Source organism: Triticum aestivum, chromosome 1A, assembly GCF_018294505.1.
Source record: "Triticum aestivum cultivar Chinese Spring chromosome 1A, IWGSC CS RefSeq v2.1, whole genome shotgun sequence".
NCBI classification, from domain to species: domain Eukaryota; kingdom Viridiplantae; phylum Streptophyta; class Magnoliopsida; order Poales; family Poaceae; genus Triticum; species Triticum aestivum.
In genome coordinates this window covers 12030311-12034978 of record NC_057794.1, presented here as the reverse complement: position 1 = coordinate 12034978, position 4668 = coordinate 12030311, and the positions used below count along the sequence as shown (strand labels likewise).

Sequence of the window (4668 nt, the reverse complement as noted above, 5' to 3'; positions counted from 1 at the left end):
TATCTTGTAGATGCAGACTATGTTATGGCATCAATTTGGTCCGGTCTATTTGATTTATGGCATATTGCAGACGCTGGATGTAAGCCGATTCCTCCTTACAAGCCATGATTTTCTAAAAGTGATGCATGCTTACTACTAACATATAGATGGTGAAATTATTAATGCACAAGAGGTGTATTATGTACCATAATCAGATATGGTCGTCAGAGAGAGAGAGAGAGAGAGAGAGAGAGAGAGAGAGAGAGAGAGAGAGAGAGAGAGAGAGAGAGAGAGAGGCCCCAGCCACCGTCATCACTAGGGTTCCCTCACCCACACGTTGAATGTTCTTGTGACAGTGGGAGGAATGGGAACCACCGGATTTTGTTCCACATGCATCTAGTATTCTAGGTTTGTCTAAATACGGACTTTTTGGTGGTCCAAATCTTTGGCTCCAGCATATGCAATGACGGCGGTGAATAAGATTCATTCAGATTTCCATCTGGTATGGTACCTCTCTTTGTTGTTGGTGTTGGATCTGGGATGTAGTGTCTGAGTGTGCCCTATACATTTCTCAGATCTAAGCAGGCGCATTGGGCATCTAGGTCGTGACATCCAGGTAGTGGGATGCTTCTTCCCTATATACGGACGTAGGGATCGCCTACATCATGCCATCGGTCATCATTGGCCTCTTCTCCGACACGAAGTGTCGATCTTGTGATTCATAGCTCGATGACTTCGTAGCTGCCAATATATAGTCTTGCTAGCTCCATAGGTGGTGAGCAGTTCCGGTCATGTCATCGAGCATGGATCACAACAACAGGCGCGTGGAGGAGGAAGGTGGCTTGAATTTCCCTAAGGACATGGTCATACTAAGAATACTAGGCCCGTAAGGGTTCCTTTTACCTGGTTTTTTTGGAATTTTTTTTACCATTATTGATTGAGTGACGCGTGTGCAGGATGGCTTCCTAGAGTTTGATGGATCTCATTTTTTGCTTGGTCAGGTCGTGGGGCATGTTTCGTTTGGTGTTGCCGTTGCCACGTTATGAGCTCTTGTTTATCGACGGGTGTGTGCTGCACTCTTCGGGAAGGTTCTTCCATTCTTTAAAAAACTTTGATTTACTGTGCGGTTTGCACTTTTGATTTCACGTGTCCAGTCTAGAGGTGTGTGGATTGCTCTTGTTCCACGTGCCACTGCTTGATCCATGCATGTGGCCACGTCTGTCCATGGGTCATTGACTGCTTATTTCCATGATGGACACGTATAGGTCAATGAGATTATGGGGTAAGCAGTTTGGACATATGTTGTGTTTTTCTCTAGACCGGCTAGATATTTCGCCTGGTCTCTCTGGAAGGATCCCGTGAAATCCAGTTCCACTGCTTGGTCGTTGTTTGGCCCTATAAAAATGCGTCACTCCGTGTGCGTCTTCCATCTCGGATGCGCCATCATCCCTGCTCCTTCACTCCTGACACCCCTTCCGTCGAACACAATGTGAGCTCTGCCCTGTTGGTGTCTGATGAAGCGCCGCCGACGGCACCGTGGAGTGCCTAGGGTTCTATCATAGGCCGCTCGCAGGTCATGGGCCCGCGCGACTCCGCAGCGTCGTGATCCTCCAGCGCGGGCGTGCCGCCGCCATCAAGACGAACCGGCGCCGCCTTCGGTCGCTGGTGCGTTCCCTCGCTAATAAGGTCGATGGCTCCCTTCCCCGCACTGCTTCTTTCCTACTCATCTTTCAATTTTTCTCTATCCTTGCAGTCACCGCAGGTAGCGGCAGCATGTACGCATCAGGAGCGGGCGCCTCTTCTTTCGTGCTCTCGCTAGATCCTCCCAGCAGCAAGTCACCCTCTCCACCACGCCCTTTTCCTGCGGACTACGGGAGTCAAATGCTAGCTGGCCCTTGATCTGAATGAACAGACCTGCAACCGGTGCTTGATACGGAAGCATGAATAGTGCAAGAGCTAGCAAAGTCACCGATCGCCATACAGAATGCCAACGTGGGAAGGTGGAAGCACAAATAGAAGCAGTGTGAAGCTGCTATTTTTTCCTCGCCGGCTACAGATCAAGCGTCTTGGTCAGCGATGTGTTACATACGTTATTTCTCCAGCACAAGTTCTCCCAATCAGCACAGGTTTGGCGACGCCCCCCTTTCGTTGTCCTCTCGACGGCGGGATTACTTCCGTCTCTGGTGCAGCGACGGCGTTCGGTGATTGTTTCTCGCCTTCAGAAGATAAGCTCTCAAAGCACAAGACTCTCTTCAGGTTACTGAAAACTACTTACTGAAAACTTTCTTACGCACAAAACTTCTTGCGGATATGTAAACATGAACTGACAGGACAACTTCATAATCTTGCACGTTTTTAACTTAGGACCTACTATTTGTCTCGCCTCATTCATCTGCATGCGAGTCCTCTTGAGAGTCAATTAATGACTGCATATGCTTTGATTTGATTCCCACTGACTAATGGTTTCTTGACCTGTGTTTCTTTTCTCATATTGGCTGGTTGCATGACAATTGGTGTTAGTGACTTCCTTTCGTTTAAGTTTGATTTAGTATTTGTAGGGATGCATCTGTATGAGGATTCTCATCATTAATTGGTGGGTTGGTTTAGCAAAAAAATGACAAGTGTGCATGCAACAATGGGTGGACTATGCAGAATTTTTTCTATATTTTATTTATGGCCAATGAGGACTGGTGACGGTTGCTACTGATCCGGGTGTTGACAACACTCATGCATGGTTGTGGTTGTGTGGTATGCAGTATATGTGTATTCTCAGTCTATGTAAGCAGTTGCATGTTGAACACTTGGTATGTGTATTCAGAGCAGCTAATTTCTGAATGTAAAAGAATACAACGTTATTTTTTCTAAGAGTAAGGCCCCGTTTGGAATCTCTCCACTCCGTTCTCCACGGAGCTGCAGAGCTCGGTTTGAGCTGCTCCATAAAAAGCTGCAACAGCCTGCTCCGCTCCGGGATCTGAGTCGCGGGAGCGGAGAGAAACCGAACAGGCACTAAATCGATACTTCTGCGAAGCTCCTATTTTTTCATTGGTTTATTGCTATTTCTCCTTACAAACCTACTGTCCGAAGAGAGTAGAGTTAATAGCCTTGGACTAATAATTGATGAAATCCCAGCACGTATATTGATGGGTGATATATATAGCAGATCTCAGTTAATTGCATGTTACGTGAACAGTGACTGCTTGCATGGTTTGAAAAACTGTTCTGTTTTTATTGAGTGGCTATACATGCATGTAGGGATGGGCATATTAACCTAGCACCCAACTACCGAACAGAAAAAACCGGGACCGAATTCGAAAAGACCGAATCCGAAAATTCCAATTCTTAGTTCAGTCTGCACTTTGTAAGAACCAAAATTAATTTAGGAATTCCGGTCTTGTACTTTAGTTAACCAAAGTAATCGATCAGACAGATTAGATGCACATGGACAAATGCCTGCGTAAAAGCCCGGCCCACGCACAACCCAACATCTCAAGTCTTTGCTCATGTATGTGCCCTTCTTTCTTCACAGTACGTAGCCTCCAGCAATCCCCTCCTACCCTAGCCACCACTCCCGATCGATTCCTCACTCCTTATCCTAGGCGCCAGCGCGCCGCCTCTCCATCTCCCCTCTCCGCACCCCAACCGGCGACGATGGTGTAATTGGCTTATAAGTGTGTAGGCTTACTATGGGCGATGAGTTATGCATTACCAAGTTACCAACAGACCCTACTTATAGTCATCAATCTATGTTTGCATGTACACCTGTAGGCAAGAATCGCATTCCTGAAGAAACCAATAAATGGATAACCAACACATGAGCCTTTTCTCAATATATACAAAACTTCACTGAAACATGCAAATAAAGCGCGGTGCCAGTTCTCTACCACTGTATCAAAGAAACAAACTTACCCGAGGATCTCAAATCTAAGTGGAAAGTAGAAACGTTGCACTCTGCCTGTGTTGACTCAATGAACCTTATCTATATGTGTGAATGACTATGTTATCAACCAAGTACTAAACAAAGTTTTAAGAACTTCAAAAGGAAAATCGTCGCACAACAATCAGTATGGCGCGGCGTGCCGCCGCGCACTACACGCTAGTAATTTCTATTCCGTTTGGAGTTGCCTTCTATGGGTTGGTTTCTTTTTTATTGTATGAAATTTCTGCTTTAAAAGAGAGTGGATTGTTTAAGAAAAGGAGGATATATGCTGGCCTTTGCATCACGAAAAAGTAAATTTACCGGAACTGGTATGTACCGGTGAAGCATCCGCCGTCCATGTCAACATCACGATGCACACTGTCATTTAACTAATAAACTAAGAAATCTTTTCGCGCTAAAATACATCTCAATACTAGTCTGACTCCAGCTGACCAATACGTGAATATGCCCACACAACCTTTCCATTTAGTCATGCATGTGTAATCCCAGAGTACTCAACTTACAGTAGTAACATTTTACTTTCTTGTTAGCTACTAAATGATTGATATCTTCGAAATAATATATTTTTATTTTTAAATCTTTTAAGATATTTGAATTCCAACAGACAAGATCTTTAAAACAGGACCAATATTCAATATATTGTGCGTAGTTTAAATTTTACAGTTCATTCGCTTTGGCATTTAAAAAACGGATTTAACTCATTTCAAAAATCTCGTTTCACTTTCTCTAAAAAACTGATTTCATAATTAAGA

The 4668-nt window shown here is 44.7% G+C and overlaps 1 long non-coding RNA gene across 1 annotated transcript; it reads left to right on the top strand.

Moving 5' to 3' along the window:
- Positions 1-1373: 1373 nt before the first annotated feature.
- Positions 1374-2684, top strand: LOC123069890 (uncharacterized). The gene is made up of 2 exons (XR_006433192.1): positions 1374-1644; positions 1733-2684. It is a non-coding gene; the product is annotated as an uncharacterized lncRNA (long non-coding RNA).
- Positions 2685-4668: the final 1984 nt, after the last annotated feature.